Raw genomic sequence first — 18,483 nt, forward strand, 5'->3', positions numbered from 1 at the left:
TCATTACATTACATTGCATTTAGCTGACGCTTTTATCCAAAGCAATACTCATCACATAGGAGTGTGATTTCTGAACCTTTTACTGGGACATTTTAACCAAACTTTATTTTTCCATGTGTCATTTCTGACCATTATGATTTTAGTGATTAAGTTGTTTTATGTCATATGGTGACACCACTTGAAAAAATAACATTAGGGCAGGCACTAGGAAATATAAGATGATCACTCATATTGTAAACTGACCATTTAACAATATTTCCTGAAACTTTGTTGCAGTTATAACTTTTTCTTCCACTTTTTTTTTGTTTAGTACCCTACTCAACTCATTCCATACCCTGTATCTCGGCAATTAAGTTGTTGAATTAACTGATCACCAATATAAATGATGGCCAGAGCTACACAAATTAGATTTCCCTTTTTTTTTTTTTTTTTTTTAAACCTATCCCTATTTCCCCCTAACTAATAGCCAATTTAGCAGGATAAACTGTTTTCTGTGCCTGAGAGTTGCCCAGAAATGTTCATTAGATGTCATTAAAAGTCATTAAAACTGTGGAGGTTGGATCACTGTGCTCTGCATATAAATGAAGGTTGCATAAGAGACTGACATGATCATCACATAAAGCTATTACAATGTAATTGTGTCATACCAAGTGTTTATGTATTCACACTACAAGTGAACTGTTATGGGAATACTACTGAACCCGTGAGTCTGCATGTGAATTGTCCCTCATGCACACATAGACAAAGATCAAGCAACAAAACACAAGAAATATAAAAAACACATAAAAACACACATTCATACCAAGTTAGTCAGAATAATCCACAGTAAGCCATTTTCAAAGCCCCCACACTAGAGCGGTTTTATCACAGTTTTTTCGCTGCCGAACCTCAAAGAATTGTCTCTAGATATCCCATTTTGAAAGGCAATTTTGCTCTTTAAAAAGCAAATAAATATGCTCATAAAAAAGATCATGCCTCTTGAGATGACTGGCTATTTTTATCCATCAACAAGATGCTTTGTCCTCAGATGAATTAATGCAAAACATTCTTTTTTAGATCTGACACGGGGGGTGGGTTGGTTTTTACTTTTACTTTCTGAAGTTTCCCTTGGTTGCATAGCAACACTCATAAGGCCACCTATTATGTCTCCAAATATACATCAAACAGATCTTAATAGAGCAAAAGTAGGACACGAGTGAGCTTAGCAGTTTCCATGCATTGACAGAAAATATGTCCTCCCTTCACAGGCGGCAATAAATCCACCAACTGGATTAGAAGAACTGTCGCTGTCCAGTTTATTTTCAGCTCACAGGACATGATAGATGTTTGCATGCCACTCAACAGAGAGGAACATTGTGTATGAATCACAGTGACCAGAGAGTGATGTCTTCTGAAGAACAGTTAGGGCACCTACTTTCGTAACAGTGCTTTAATGTGGTCTCCTGTATTTTGGTAGAAATTGTCTTTAGATGTTTGTGGGGAGAATATACGTCTCAGCTGCTTCTTTAGTGATTTTGTCACAAACTAAATATGTGAATTGTATGTGCGAATAATTCTGAACATTTGAAGTTATTTGAAATCAAACAGTCTCCAACAACACCAAGTGAAGTTGTTTGAGGTTGTAGCAGGAACAATGTCATCTATAAATGTATTTATCTTTTAGTAACATGAGTAATTATTACAGTATCTGTTGTTAACTGCTGCTTGCGAGTGTAGGAACATGAATAATTCACATAAACAAACTATATTTGATTCCCACTGGAAACTTTTAGGCACTTATTGTTTTGTTGTATATCAAGAAATATCCTATCAAGAGTGTGAGCAGCACTGTTCCTCAGGCCCACTTGCATCAGACAAACTAACAAAATGCTCTTTCTTCTTCTCTCCCTCCTTCTCTGTTTCACCCTCCCTCTTCATTCTTCTTGGATATCGTCCTCTCTCTGTCTGTCCTCTGTTTCTTTTCCTCTCTGTCGTCTGCAGGATCCAGCAGTAGGTGCTCTCTCCGTCAGCAGCTGGGACTCCATGGCTGCCGCTTGATTCCCTGCACTGTGAGTTCACTTGTGTCTGTTTGCCCAGCTGTGTTTTGTATGTCCTCAAACCCTTCTTTTGGTTCTTTTTGTCAGACTTTCCAACCGGCAACACTTGGATTTATCCTCTAAAGTCGCTGCTTGGTGCCTTTTATGCATGCCATCGATTTGAATTGTGAACATACACCTTTTATGACTGTACATGTTGATGCCAAGAGAGTTGAGTCGCTCCCTGTGGACCAGAGTCATGCTGCGTTCGGTCTCTCCTGCTGCGCTTCATTATTCTGCTGATTCCACATTAGTATGGCAACACTAGCAAAACAAACACTGTATGCAAGAAGCCAGTGTTCCCAACGTAATGACTGACAGGCTGTGATATCCATTACAAGCACTGCATTTTTCCTATTAGTGATTTCAAAACAACTTACCCCATGCATATAATATATAATAATGGTTTAACAGCTGCAGTGGTTTTAATGGATTCTTAATGTCCTGAATAGCTAGATGGAGAGAGGAGAAGCTCTACAGCTAATGTCTGTTGTGGACTATTGATTGGATATTAGATGTTATGTCTGTATTTAACTTCTGTGTCCTCACACATGGTGCTTATAACGGCCATTTTTGGATTTATTATTTATTATTTATTATTTTATTTGGACAGAGAAATTAAGCTTAAATATTGTCAGAAGCCTTTACTGTTTAGTGGAAGCAATGTTTTGGTTCGATGCACACTTAAGGTCAGAGGTCAATGTCAACAATGTCAGTGAGAAATTGATAGCGTTCCTCACAAATATACAAGTGCAGCATTTAACATTTATTTAATTTATGATAATAATAATACACTTCATTTATAAAACACCTTTCAAAACATATGCACAAAGTGATTTCACATAAAACAGAACACCGTTAAAAACACATGATGATAAATAATTAGATGAACTAAACAACAGCATCCAAACACAGAGTAAAACAAATGAAAAACAAGTCACATAATAGCAATTCTAAAAAAGTCTTAAAGTGACTTAAAAGAGCTGACAGATTGTGTAAAGTGGCAATGATCAGTGCGATGTGATCAGTTTTCCTAGCCCGAGTTAAAGTCCTTGTAGTTCTGGATGAGCTGGAAAAAAGGTTAGGAAAACTATTTTAAAACCCAATGTGTTTCCCACTGAGGCCAATCACTTCCACATAGTTATTGCATTCGTTGTCAATATGACAATTTTAATTATTGCAGCTTGAAACTGAAAACCTTTTTGAACTTCTGAGCATTTATTTCCTACCTTTGCTAACATTGCCATGCACCTATTACCTCTCTAATGATCTCTGTTTCCTCATGCCCCAGTGCCAGCTGGGTAGAAAGCAGCCATCTGTGCTGTTGTGTCTCAGCAGGTTTGTGTGTGTGTGTGTGTGTGGTGTGTGTGTGTGTGTGTGTGTGTGTGTGTGTGTGTGTGTGTGTGTGGTGTGTGTGTGTGTGTGTGTGTGTGTGTGTGTGTGTGTGTGTGTGTGTGTGTGTGTGGTGTGTGTGTGTGTGTGTGTGTGTGTGTGTGTGTGTGGTGTGTGTGTGTGTGTGTGTGTGTGTGTGTGTGTGTGTGTGTGTGTGTGTGTGTGTGTGTGTGTGTGTGTGTGTGTGTGTGTGTGTGTGTGTGTGTGTGTGTGTGTGTGTGTGTGTGTGTGTGTGTGTGTGTGTGTGTGTGTGTGTGTGTGTGTGTGTGTGTGTGTGTGTGTGTGTGTGTGTGTGTGTGTGTGTGTGTGTGTGTGTGTGTGTGTGTGTGTGTGTGTGTGTGTGTGTGTACAACAGGTACTTGATGTGCTGCACTTGAACATCAGAACAACTACTTTCTCTTTGGTTCTGTTTCTTTAGCTTTTTCTTGAAGCCTTGAAGGCGCACACACACACATTCAATTTGAAGTGTATTGGAAGATAATAACGTGCAATTGTTTAGGACCTTATTAGTACAATGCATAGTGTAGGATGGACAAGAAATACATGGAAAGAAAGTCCTTACCATAGGTTTAAGGATGTAAAGTGCAGCCATATTTTTTTAGATTAGTAAACTCTTAAAAATATTGAGGCGACAAGTTTTATTTAAAATAATTATTTAGCCTCATTGGAGGATATGATGATTGCACATGTCCATTATTATTTCATCTCATGTAAAAGAACACATGTAGTCAGCAGAAATCACTGGCTGCCAGCGAAACTCCCCCTCACAACCAGGAAGTGTGTGAAATCCTATTTTTGGAAATGTTCATTTTTTAATGAGGCTCGATTTCACACACACATGCACAAACTGACATGGTTTCAGGCTGGTTTGAGAAACAGAGGAGGATAACAAATGCTTGTCAGGCAAAGGCAGAGGTGAAATTCTCTACAAAGCATATGTTCGCTCTTTCGTTCAAAGCGTTTGACCTGCAGGCAGCTTCTTGACTTCGCCCACTGAGCGTTTCACCTGGAAGTGTGAGTCACATGGAGGATGGCATTAGCTCTCTCCCGCTGCCTCCGCCTCCTCTGCTCTCCATTAGTTTCTGCTGCTGCCGCTGGTTTGTTTTGCACTTGGCAGTTAAGAGCAGGGAGGTGTTGTGTTCAATGTAATTGGATGATGTGGTACTGCTCTCCAAGCTGTTGATGCCAGCAGCCGTTTCTAGGCCCAACACATCTAATCATCTTCCTCAAAGCCTCTAAGAGGAATGACTGCTCCCATTGCAAAACAAGTGAAAACTGTCTTTCTGTCCAAAACTAGCTTCTTGAAAATACAGATTTGTGGGAGGGATTTGTTGTCGTTTTTGTTTACTATTATGATTTCTTTTATAGCTACCTGCCATCCCATACAAAAAAATAGTTTTTCATGATGTAGGTCAGGTCCACGCAGCTGTTTTGGCTCTTACCCCACTACTATTTATATAACCTCTTTCTGGAGTGGATCATTTTTTTACTTAAAGGTCACCTACAGTATCATGCAAAATCCACTTTTTCATGTCTTTTCTACATCAACATGTGTCCCCTCTGTAAAGAGATTCTGAAAGTTTCAGGACAAAAGATTCTCTCACTTTTTGTCCTGATCCATTTATATAAAAACCTGTCTGAAAATGAGCTGATCAAATTTTGGCCACTTTATGATGTCATAACGATGTTTTGGCTTGTGTAACCATTAGCCAATCAGCAACCAAGGTAACCCCCCCCCCACCTTATCACCTGAATCTCCTCCTAGAGCACCATTGTGTTGTTTGTAACCAAATATCTCTCAGAGGGGCGTGGGGAGTGGCTCCTTATTTTCATCTAAAGTAACAGACAGAGAATCAGCACTTTTGAAACAGGGCTGAAACAGAGGGGATTATGGGTAATGCTGCAATGATCTGTTTGGTATTTGAAGCCAAACACTTCAAAGACATGTTTTGTATATAACTGAGACCTATAATATATTGATGAAAAACAGTATAATAGGGGACCTTTAAAGTTTTAAGAGACAATGAATGGCAACTCATGGGAGTTAATCTTTGAAATGAAGCTGAAACTCATTATGGAGTACAATGATTTTATTATCTCCCTTTCATTGAGGGTTTTTTCCTTTTTTTTTTTTTATCAAAGTCTGTCCCATTTTGGAATAAAACTCATGGTTTCACATAACGCAAAAAGACAGCTGTAAATGTTTTCCAGAGTGGAATCAGACTTTTGGATTAGCATAGCCATTCTCCAGAGAAACAGACACAGCCGTGGTTAAATCATTAGTGAAATAAGCCTGTTCTCCTTTTACAGTCAGCCTAACATAGTCCAAAAGTGAAGATAATTTTTGCACTCACAGAAACACAGCTTCTTTTTAGTGGTGGTAATTAGGAACCGTTATCAAATCTGTTCCCCCCCCCCCCCTTCTCATTTCTCTTCCAGTGCAGCAGCGTAGCAGAAGCAGGCGATTATTCTTCCACGAAAGTAGGACATGATTCTCCAGCAGCTTCGGTTTTGTCTCCGGGCGCTTTCTGTTTTGTAGCTTCTTATATATCCTGCCTATATAATCTGTTCTCAGGCACATACAGCACTGCAGAAAGGCTCATTAAGGCCTGAGTAGTTGAATAAGTGCCAGAAGTAATCGTTTCTTGTAATGCATCTTAACATGTACGTAAGCGCTTTATATCTTCTTACCGTGTTTATTGGTACTGGTAAATAGAAGAAGACATACTTTATTATTTCCCTAGAGTTCACTTTTCACTCTGCTGTTAACTAGTTACAGTACAGACACACACACATATAGGGCCCAAAATACACACCATCACAAATACATGCATTTATGGAGAGGTGTCAGAGCAAAGAGGTTGCCATAGTAGCGCCCATGGTTTGGGTGTTCGGTGCCTTGCTCAGCTCAAGTACACCTCGGCAGGACCTAAGAGGTTAACTGTCACCTCTCAGGTACCAGTCCACACCAAACACTATTGTTTGTTAAAATATTTCGATACCATTGTAACAAAAACGTTATTTTAACCATTGTAACATAAGGAGAAGCATTGCAACAGATCCAGCTAACGCTAATGTGCTGCCCTTGTTCCTTGCTGGCTTCATTTTACATACATGAAACTTTTACAACATTTATTTTCTCTTATTGGCCTACTTCTCTGCTTGTTGTAGATCTTGAATAGAGTAAAGACATTGAGAAGGAAGCTGTCAAAATGTAAGCTTTAATATATCAAATGTATCGCAATAAAAGTATACTTTTTGACAGGAAGGGAACGTGCTGTCTGTGCTGCTACCGGCCGCTCGTGCAGGCAGTCTTGCCAAAATAACTTTCTTTGATCCCGACTGATTTTTGATTTCTGCACTTCCACCGGCGTCCCAGGAATATGCATCTCTCAGCGCGATGCTCTACTCGTGTGTTTGATGCGTGCTGCTGCCATGCTGTTGGGGAAACAGAGGGGAGGATGTTAAGTCAGGTGGGAGAAAACCTCCATGAGCTCTCCACAGTCATCACCCGCCCCCGGCTAATCACCGTGTCAGTTTTACACCAGAGCGCAAAGAGTGGGAGCGAATCAGCATATGTGTGTGTGTGTGTGAAAGAGAGTATTAGGGTGCTGGTGTGGCAGTGTGGGTGAGAGTGAGAGTGAGAGAGAGAGAGAGAGAATACTGTAAGAGACAGAAGAAAATCTGATGATGACATGCGTGTTATTTATAGCCCCACAGCCGGATTGTGCCTTTCTATAGACCTGCTGCTGTTGTGTGTGCTAACTCAAGTGTGCTAACTCAAGGTTTTCAGCTTGTATGATTTGACTGTGGCACATTTCCAGATGCATGACCAGCACATAAACACAGTGACTGAGCTTCTTTCAAATGTCTTTTTCTGCTTTTCCAGCAGTTGCAAGGAAGTTATAAAACATGCCCAAAAAGTGTTGCAAGGATAATTCCTCTGGGGTTTGTTCACTGAGCAGACTCCAGATCTGTTTCACCACCTTCCTCCTGACTGTGTTCTTTGTGGTTTATGTTAAAGGGACCTTTTTTCCTGGTTGTTCATAGTTGTGTTACCACAGGGGCTTCCTATAGAAGTATTATTAAGGGGAAAAAGCTACCATAACATCCACATGACTTTGGAAAGTGGAGATGTTTTCCCTTTTCACAAATAGCTCTGCAAATGTTGGAAAGTTCAGAGCCAAGTCTCTAATCTGGGATATCAGGTTGCACATTTCTACCTACTCCAGTGACAGAGACTTTGTGATCACTGTGGCAGCACTCGCTGTGATTTCCTGGCATACAAGGAGCATGTTGTCCCCATTCAGGATTGATGTGATCAGGTATGCACATATATACATGTGTGTCAGCAGGCGGGGAGCGTTACATAAGCAGCCTTGTGTTTGATTTCAATGGATCGTATTTAATGGCACCAAGTATACACAAATATCTGATCATTTCACATTGAATTGAGGATTTTGGATGTTGCAAATCAGGATATTAGATGCATCTATAAAATGGACACTTAACATGTGTGAGATTGTTTAATATTCACTTTTATTAAAAAAATATATACTCTTTTCTATAATGAGCAAAGTTAACATTCTTTAAAGTTTCGAGTTAAATTATATATTTTATTTATTACATACAGTATATTTGAACACAGTTACAGTACAGTGATTTCTTCAGGGCACCATCCATTATACATGTGTATTTCCATAACCATTCCCTGCAGCATAATTTGTCGTTTTTCTGTACTTTTAAGTTTTATTAAATGTATTTCTACATCCAGCACACTTGCAAGTTTAAGGAAAAGTACCGTAAAATCTCAGTTCATGTTTTTAGCGTAGGCGTTATGATACTCAAAAGCTTAACAAATGTTTCACGAGTCATTTCATTCTTGTGTGTGTGTGTGTGTGTGTGTGTGTGTGTGTGTGTGTGTGTGTGTGTGTGTGTGTGTGTGTGTGTGTGTGTGTGTGTGTGTGTGTGTGTGTGTGGTGTGTGTGTGTGTGTGTGTGTGGTGTGTGTGTGTGTGTGTGTGTGTGTGTGTGTGTGTGTGTGTGTGTGTGTGTGTGTGTGTGTGTGTGTGTGTGTGTGTGTGTGTGTGTGTGGTGTGTGTGTGTGTGTGTGTGTGTGTGTATAATGCATTCCCGCACATCTGGCTGTTTCTGCGCTGCCACTTTGCTGGTGTTTGTCTGGAGGCCGGCGGGTTGCCCCCCCCCCCAGAGACCTGCACTGGCTCTTTCCCAGGCCACACTGCAGCAACGCTCCCAGAGCTTTACAATCCCAAACACTGCTCTGGAATGTTGTTGCTTTCTTTCTTTTTTCTTCTTTTACTCTCCTTCATTCCCTCTTTGTCATTGACTTTCTGCCACTGACTCTCTGTCTCTCTCCTTCTTACCCCAATAGCCCCAGTTGAGCAATGCCTGCCCATGGAGTGTAACTGAAAACCTATTAAATTATATTGCCATCTTCTTTGCATGGAATATGTTCAGGAAGGGCCTAGAGAGCCTTCAGGCTTAACACAGTGGCTCTTACTGGCAGCCTTCTCCCTAAAGGACAGATTTTTATTTTTTATTAACTTAGCTAAAATCAATTAGGAAAACTAAACGTCCTACATTCCAGATACACATGCTCCTGCTACTGGAAACTTGATTTTTTTAGAACCAACAATAAAAAACAAATCAAAGTTTTGAAAGAGGTGGTAGGGTTACATTGTATATCCCCATTGGCCATGTTGAAACTAAACAGCTTCTTACCATCGTGTGGGGATGTGATGTTTAAGACCTGATGTTTAAGCTGCCAGCAGCTACTGAACTTTACTGCTGCAGCAAGGACGTTGTTTTGACAGTTTCGTCTTTTTCTGCATTCGCTATTCCAAGTCCAATCCGTCAGTAAATCAGCTTTGGGAGGTGATCTTATAATGAGGCCGTTTGGTGGTCACATCACTCATCGCTGTCTCTCACCACTACCGCTGAAAGGGCTTCTTCAGTCCATGTCTTTAGTTTGTTTACTCTGGGAAGACTTGAGGCTAGAACGAACTGAAGAGCATGCCTTGCAAATGTTGCGAAAAGAGCAGTTCTGAATACACACTGCAGGTATTCGTTCTGCAGTAGATGGTCGATCTTTAGCAGCAATACATTTCACCTGAGCTAAAACCTTAGTCAATAAAGAAAAAAACGATTTTCTTTGAATATAAAATAGACAGAATTGTTCATCTGACAGTAATGAAACTACATTTGAGCCTAAAAATCAATAGCTGGTTCGCATCACACATGCATTCCCTGTACATGCTTTCCAACACCTAGGACTTAAGAGGCATTCAAGTGACTGACAACTATTTACAATCTCTAACAAGAACGACACAAACAAGTTGTATTACTTCAGTTCATTTTGATGATGTATTCAATGTTAGAAACAGCAACACACAAATCATGCACAACCCAATATCCTTCATTCATACACACACACACACACAGACACACAGACACACAGACACACAGACACACACACACACACACACACACACACAAATAAATGCACAGAGCCTGCCGTCTAACCACTTAGTATATCACAGTGGATTCAGTCCATTACTCTCAGTCCATCTTGTGTTTCATTAATATGGATGAGCCCACGACGCAGCAGGAACACTGGAAAGGGCAAACTACAATGAAAACCATTTCTCAAGCATTTTAAATCCATCTTATGTATCATTGCATGGCAGAATTGTCTTTCAAACCACCAATAAGTACAATATTTGCTATGCCAGATTTCAGATTCAACAAAAAAAGCTGTGGAAGACTGTTGATGGCTGATAGATTATTTGTATTTCCATATGCGTGGAGTTGGATAGTAACATAAGCCACTGTTTCTACTGGTAATTCTATTTATGAAATGGGTATTATATCTGAGGACCATAACAGCTTCTGGAGCTTTATATTCTCCATCCATCTGTACTAAGTTGCTGTCAGATTGTTACCACATTGGCTATCATTACTTAAAACATATATCCAGAAATTGGCTCATAAAACGTTTCTTGGGGGAGCTGAAATGAAGTGGATCAGCTGAGTCCCGTGAGCCTCCTCATCTCCTCACCTCCTCTCCCTTGTCAGGCTTCCTCGGTGGTCTGTGTTGTCAGCTCTCTGACTTCTTTAGATTGTGAAACTAACTCTCAGGGGGAAATCCTGTGGATCACATACCATGTCTCTCAGTGCTACTCGTTTCTCGGGACATAACTCTCTTAGCGAAGTGTAGTTGGAGCTGTGCTTTACCCGACTGGCTGCGTTGTGAAGGTCTTCTTCCAGACTTGTTTTCTCTCTGCAGCCTTGTATGCAAAGCACTTATAACTGTAAGGCTGAAGTGTTCAAAAATGTTCTTTATTCAAGGTTTTCCAAATGTGCTAGTCGACAAAATGCTGCCTCAGTCCTTAGCCAGTGGATTTTTGGACGCATTAAACTGTCATTAAAAAAATAAATGTAAAGGGATCCTTCTGCGTTTCCGCTGAACCTAAAATCCTAAACCGAACCAAACTGTCACTGTGTACAGTTACACTAACTGTTGTTTAATCAATTGTTGCAAACACAAGTGTATATCTCGTAAAAAAGATCAGATTACACTAATTGGGGACGCCCCCCTGCAGCTACCTTCTGTAATATGAGCTAGAGGCTGATATGTGTGTTTATACAAGCTATTACAGCCAAAACAGGATCAGTAAATAGTAGACTCTATAGCAGACTTGTAATACTTATAAGAGAGATGACACAGAATGATATCCCAATCATGCAACTTCAAGCCTCGGCCTTGGTTATTAAATGGATAAGCCCATGCCACTTCATGTATTTGTCCTAGAATACTACTCTTTGTTTTGCTGACATGGCTCATGTTCATTTCCAAGTCTGTCTTTCACAAGCCTCTTAGCAGGGTTGAATAGTTTTTTCATCCCATTGAACCTCCACAGTACTCATTAATGAGAGAATATTTTTTATTTGAGCTGTTCATTTATAAGGAAGTTCAATTGAGCAGCTAAGTGACAGTCATACTTGCGGAAAAGCTTCTTGAAACTGAAGTGATGTGCAGTGGGATCCCTTTGGCTGAATCAGGCTTTGGACAGAAAATGACATTTGGTAGAAATTGGGAATGAACCAAGTCGGGAAGTCAGCTGTCACTTGAGGTGGCTTAGCCCCTGAAATGAAAAGCTGTTTGGCAGGTGCCAGCATCCTCTACACATACACACTAACACACACATAGATACTAAGACACACATGCAAACATGGCTCAGGAAGATTTGACTGAACCTGTCATTGTCACAGGTCATTCCACATTACCTGTCCTATACTGCATTCAGAATCTTTTTCAACCCCAAATGAAAGAGACTTGTTACGCGCCATTCAGCATGACTAAGGGAAGAGATTAGTCAATGCACCACTCACTTTACTCTGAGGTAGACATGCTTGAATAGCTTAGGGAGAAGTTTGAAGGTCGTCACTTTAAATCCAGGGATGAGCTGAGAAAATCTGAGGAAAAAAGGCAGTAAGTGCAGCCTTCCCTTCATTTACTGCTGTCAGAGCGAACTTCAACATAGTGCAGGTTTTCTGATCCTAAAACACCGACACCGAAAGTACTACGATATTTACACACAGACATACTCATTAAGCAGTGAAGTATGTATGGCTCATTTTGCTTCCTTTAACATCTTTGATTTAACACTGTTAGACCAAAATAAGGGTGTATTCTTCTTGAATAACTAATAGCAGACACTGTCTTACTGTTCCTTTAACAGCTTTCTCCCACTGCCTAGCCTCTCTCTCCGCACTTCCAATTTCAAATCTCCTCTACTCTTGTCTGTCCGAATGCCACGGCTGTCTTATCATTCGAGCCCTCTGCCGTAAAGAAAATCCCACATCCCATCTCCTCATGTTTTCAGCTTTCAGCCTCAGTTATTCCACGATTATGTCCCAGCCTCTCTATGAACGTGCTCTGGGTGGGAAATGAGCTTCTCTCCTGACTTTTCTCAGGGGAAAACATTGCCTCTCTGTGGAGAAGAGAATACGGTGGAACCTGATGTGAAATTCTAACGTGAATTTTCTGTCTGTGGCTTTGATGCTTCACTTTCTTTACATCCCCACCTCTCATTCCTATCATTAGTCATTTTTCTTATTGCAAATCCCCCCATGTTTAACAGTGTACCCCCCTCTTCACTGGCACAGTATGCATCAGTACCTCATATCATGCCCTATGTGAATGCTGTTCTCTAAATGCCACCAGTATGTTACATACTTTGTATCTGGAAACCATAAACCATGTGAAGTGCACCTTGTAATGGTTACAAAACCATATATCACAATTGTTTACCTGTTGGACATATAAAGGACTTGTTAATCATGCGGAAAGATCTGCCTGCCTGGTACTCAAGGTGACACCATGTTAACCCCCCCTAACCCCTCAAACCCTCCATCTCTCTCCAGATGGAGTGGTAGTTTGCATGGAGGACTTGGGTGCATGTCAATAAGAGTGGTAGCGATTCTACACGTTTAAATGCAACTTTTGATTTTGAGAACAGGGCATGTTCAAGCTCAAATTGGATGCTTATTTATCTTGAAGTTGCTTTCACACACCTATAGTCACCACTATCCAATCATCTATCTCCAGTCAAACAGCCAGACACCCTTCAGCCTGAGTCACGATCAATCTAACGCAGGTGGACACGGGGAAAAGATGGCTGAAATGCACCGGTTGCTAAATGTTCAGTGACATCCTCACAGTTTGTCTCTGACAGCTCCCAAAGGCTTTATCTCCCTGAGAGTGAGCAGTTCCCCGGCATGTCAGTTCAGTGAGCTACAGCTAATGGAGGGAGTGATGTACGAGGGCTCACTTGTGTACGATGAAAGGATGGTAAAATAGTTGGTGTCAAGAAATCGGCTGTTTATATTCAAAAGCGTTCCTTTGTGTAACTGTTATGTTGCAAACTGAGAAAGACAATACACTTGGTGCGATCTTTCCTTTGTTTGAAAGTATCTTTGAGCACTTTGAAGAGCGCAATATAAATGTCATGTCTTATTGTTATTTAAGCAACAAATAAAAGTACTAAACTGCTCTGTAACCACAGCAAACCCCAGATACAATAGTTTGGGATGCAGTTAAAAGACAATATTGAACAAAAGTATATACTTGAAGAGATGCCCTCTGTTTTTTCTGCTCTGTGTGATAGTCGGTGGTTAAATGGAGATGGGTGCTCATGCTGAGAGGTTATCTTTCTCGCCTCCTTTCTCACTGCTGGAAACACCTTATTGCTGAGGGCTGGTTCACTGCTGCTGTATTGATTTCTTGAACTATATCCTTATATTGAGGCACACACACAGTGGAAAATGTGTTGTGCAAAAGTCTCGCCTGGGTAGCTTTCAATAAATAAAGTTCTATCCGTCCTCAGAAGTTCTTCTTATCCTAGACTAGTACACGTCTGGGTCTCTCTGGTGGTCCCAGGGGGGCTGGTGTCTGGGTGGGGGTGGCACCGAGCAGCAGGTGGTGTGTGATGTCTCTCCTGGCACTGAACCAGGCCGTGTTTGCTGCGATCAGATCAGGAGCAGATGGTCACTGATCGAGGGACCAACACTGCATCTCGTCTTAGAGGCTAACTGTTAGCCAGCAAGTGCAGGAACATCAACAGGGACCAGTCTCATTTTTGACAGTGTTTCTATTTTATGAGGTAAAGTGTGTCGGTCTTTATCTGTGTGTCTGGTTTGTTACTTTCAGATGTTGGTGAGCAAGTCACAAGTGGCACCACTGGTTTCAGCATTTTAGAGGGAGTACGAGATGGTTTGATAATATCATTGCAAAAGATCCATGTGTTAGTGGAAAGCTGTATTTTCTTTTTTATTGCAGACAAAAGTTACTCATCAGGAAATAGATGTCCCGAGTCAAACCTTATTTTTAGTGTTCACAATATTTAAAGGGGACCTATCATGCAAAATGCACTTTTGTACGTCTTTTATACATGAATATGTGTCCCCGGTGTTCCAGGGAACTCACCAAGTGTCAGAAAACACAACCCTCTCTATTTTCCTCCATACCCAAATCTCTAAAAAAGGGGCTGCAACGGATCTGATACAAACTGATCCAGATTTGAACACTGTCCTGACGTCAGGACGGTGGCGCTACGGCTATTGGGCCAACTCCACCAATCAGGAGGAGACAGCCACGGCCATTGCCGTTCGAAAGCGCTGGAGACGTTGTAGTACATATGCCAGGCCTCTAGATGGTGCTGTTCTCACAGAATCTGCCCTTGCTAAAACAGGGATAAAAAAGTGCAAATTGAGCAAAATGAGGCATGGCTAAAATGCATGATCTGTTTGGTATTTTGAAGGAAAAAAAAGTATAAATATGCCTTATATAGGTATGGTCCTACACTATATTATTCAAATATAGCATGATAGGTCCACTTTCAGTTTGGCTGGTGTGTGTTCTTGCTGCTCAGGGTTTGCTACTATGTTTTGTATTGCTTGTTTGTGTGTGGTCTCTTTCAAGTTTGAGTTTTGTTTGTATCGATTTGCACGATATAGGTCTGCCAAACTTTTGTTGAAGTTCTGTCTGAGGCAAAGACATACACAAGGGCGGCATGTTCTCAATAACTGAAAAGCTGAAAAAAGCCTTAAGATAAACCGCCTAAAAAAAAGTGAGTGGGTAGGAACAAGAAAACAAGAGAGTGGGAAATGAGGAGCCAGAGGGGAAAAGACAAACCACAAAGAAAAACTTTAAAAGAATACAATTGGGAGAAACACAGTCAAGAAGTAAGAAGTTAGTAATCAGAGGAAAGGAGCAGGAGAGGAAAGGAACAGACAGAAAGACAAACTCGAGGGTAAGCGAGGTTAACTACAGGGATAATGAGTGAGGAATCTGTCAGCTGACCTTTCACAGCTACTTGCCTCAGAAAGATGTGTTTGTGTGCCCGCCAATGTGTGCTTCCTTTCAGCAGTAACACATATTCCATTCTGAGAATCCTTCATTGCTTTTTAGATGAAATAAAACAGGCACATGCTATCCTCCAAATGTCATTGAAATGCTTCCAAAAAGGAATAAAGGCTTCCTGACTCACATTAAGATAGTCCACACACACACATGTTCACACTCTGACACGAGCTCTCAATTCCCTGTGTGGTCCTTGTACTGAGAGCTGCTCTGTGCATGTGTGCTGAATGTTCAAACGTCATTATTTCTCCTCTCACTCACGCTGCAGGTGACCTGTTGACTCACCACAGGGAATGAGATCCCTCACACTGCACAGACATGTCACATCACAAGTAGATGTAAGATGTAGACACGGAAAAAATGAATGTGCCACACACTGAAAACTCGGCTGAAGACTGACTTAAAACATATGAATCTATATATATATATAGTCCTTTCGAGTTATTGCACGCCTTTTTTCATGTTTTGTTTTTGACTGTATTTATTGCTATTAACAGAAACAGACTGCATTATACTGATGTGCAGACAATTCAGTTATGGAACATACATTTTGTGTTTTTGCAGAAGAGTTTCCTGACACACAAATACACTTCTTACACACAAGCTGATCCACACACTGTTACATTTCGAACTTAAAGTGGACCTATCATGCTATATTTGAATAATATAGTGTAGGACCATACCTATATAAGGCATATTTATACTTTTTTTTTTTTCAAAATACCAAACAGATCATGCATTTTAGCCATGCCTCATTTTGCTCAATTTGACAATTTCTAGCTCTGGGCTGATTCAGTGAGAACAGCACCATCTACTGGCCTGGCATATGTACTACAGCGTCTCCAGCGCTTTCGAACGGCAATGGCCGTGGCTGTCTCCTCCTGATTGGTGGAGTTGGCCCAATAGCCGTAGCGCCACCGTCCTGACGTCAGGACAGTGTTCAAATCTGGATCAGTTTTTATCAGATCCGTTGTAGCCCCTTTTTTAGAGATTTGGGTATGGAGGAAAATAGAGAGGGTTGTGTTTTCTGACACTTGGTGAGTTCCCTGGAACACCGGGGACACATATTCATGTATAAAAGACGTACAAATGTGCATTTTGCATGATAGGTCCCCTTTAAATAATATGATGATAAACATGAAGTTTGACATCCTTTGTAGACATTTCGAGAATCAGTCTAACCAAATCTGACATCATTGTTACTATTCAATCCCGTGTTAACACTACATCAAAGTAAGAACATTTCTCTCTGAGCACAAATGATCTCATTTACGAAACACATTCATCTTTCATGCAGAGCAGGCGTTCCTTTCCCTTAGAAAGTCATCAGTCTTTTTTTACATATTGGATCTCTTTAAATTATCGACACTACTACCTCGGCCTCATCAAATATTCATGACAAGCAAGGCAGCGATAAATAAAAACCAGACTGAGGAGAATAACTAATAAGACTTGGAGAAGGAAGGTCTCACCAATGGAGACACATTTTAACCTGAATGTTTTTTGTATCTATAAAGCAATTATATACTAAATCAATGTTACTGATCAGTGTTAGAGGTGTGTACATGTTTCACTTACTATTTCAGAGTCAAATAAAAAAAAAATCTGGTGGAAAGGTAGAAGCAGAAGGATTGGAAGTGTGTGCAACTGCAGCCTGTTTCCCAATACTCTCCGCGCCTTAGTGCTGCTTCATATCTCCCCAATCAAATATGTTGCAGTCACGCTGTGGACACACGCAAAGACTGGATCAATATCACGCCGTCAATATAATAGCACAATCCCACCTAAGGGGAGCAAACATATCTCTATAATATTGCAGGGGTTTGATGCTGCATTTGTATGATTATGCAACACATTGTAGTTCTGCAAATGTGCCTGGAGGCTTTTGTGTAATTCATCCCTTTTCTATTATGTTGTGTAATATGTGTTACATAATGAAAGGAACGCAAAAATAGCAGTCCATTATTTGGCTGACTGCCACAAGTAGAAACACTTATATTGCAATGAGTAAAACCGCAGTTAGAATCTTTTTCATGTTCAAACTAAGACGATTATATAAGCAATAGGGGAGGCGAGGTTTCCCAACGCTCGGTATGGCGTCTGGAGTTATCATATTTTAATGATGCGCCCCACACTGTGAGCTGTGTGAACTAAAAATACTGGACTGCATGATTTAGGGTAGGATTGTTGGGCAGATGGGATGTGGCTGTCCCTAAGGTACAGCTGTCATTCCAGATTAAATGTTGTGGGGTCTTGCAAACATGGCACTACTATTTTCCATTCGACTTAATGAGAAACTAAAATATCTGAACATTTTTTTCTGGCTGGTGGAAGGAGTGTCATATCAGCTCTTTCTGTGGAGGGAAGGACAAATCAAAACAACAGAATTGAAATGGTGGCTGGGGGAAAAGTAAAATATTCTTTCACATCCGGCACTGGGGGTTTACTGCTGGTGGAAAAATGTAGGTGACACATACTGGATATTTCTTGGGTCTCAGAACAATTTCAGAAACACAAAGGCATGAAAACCGGAATGATCTTATTAGCATGCAGCCTGGAAGCTGCTTTTCATAATTCCATCTAGCTGCTATAGAGACAGAAAACACAATAAGGAGGCTTTATCTTGATTTCAAAAGAAAACTGTTCCCTCTGCTGTCTGTCGGGGAAAAATAATGGAGTTACAAAGAAAGTCAGTCTGGTCTAGATCGCATACAAATAAGTTCAGCTTTTTCTTAAAAGGTTTGAAATATCCATGTTAATACCACTTAAACCACTTGTTTTATGTCTTCCACTGCTGTCTTTTTTTTTTACTCGCAATAAAATCCTAACTTAGTCCAGCTGTGTTTCAAAGACACAATGGGTTCATGGGGTTGACAAAATGAGTGTGGATGATTTAAAATGCTGCTTTTGTTTGATCTAAGGAGCAACACGTACATAAAGAGACAGACATATTGGACCCAGTTATTCATTTTTCTCGAGCTGTACTTTCATTGTTCCGTGAAGTTTTTGAAAGTCTGCCAACAGAAATATTCAGTGCTTACGTGTCCCATCACCACAGGTTATGAATATAATG

At 40.6% G+C, this 18,483-nt stretch overlaps 1 protein-coding gene across 2 annotated transcripts in view; it reads left to right on the forward strand.

Moving 5' to 3' along the window:
• peak1 (pseudopodium-enriched atypical kinase 1) overlaps nt 1-18,483 on the forward strand; it is a 100,740-nt gene that overhangs the window by 53,816 nt on the left and 28,441 nt on the right. The window contains exon 3 of one of the 2 annotated variants that reach the window (XM_034149113.1): nt 1,981-2,048. The exons of the other annotated variant lie outside the window; for it this stretch is intronic. The gene's annotated coding sequence lies outside the window, so the exon portion shown is untranslated. The remainder of the gene's footprint in view (nt 1-1,980; nt 2,049-18,483) is intronic. 2 annotated transcript variants of the gene reach the window in all.

Source organism: Trematomus bernacchii, unplaced genomic scaffold (genome assembly GCF_902827165.1).
Source record: "Trematomus bernacchii unplaced genomic scaffold, fTreBer1.1, whole genome shotgun sequence".
NCBI classification, from domain to species: domain Eukaryota; kingdom Metazoa; phylum Chordata; class Actinopteri; order Perciformes; family Nototheniidae; genus Trematomus; species Trematomus bernacchii.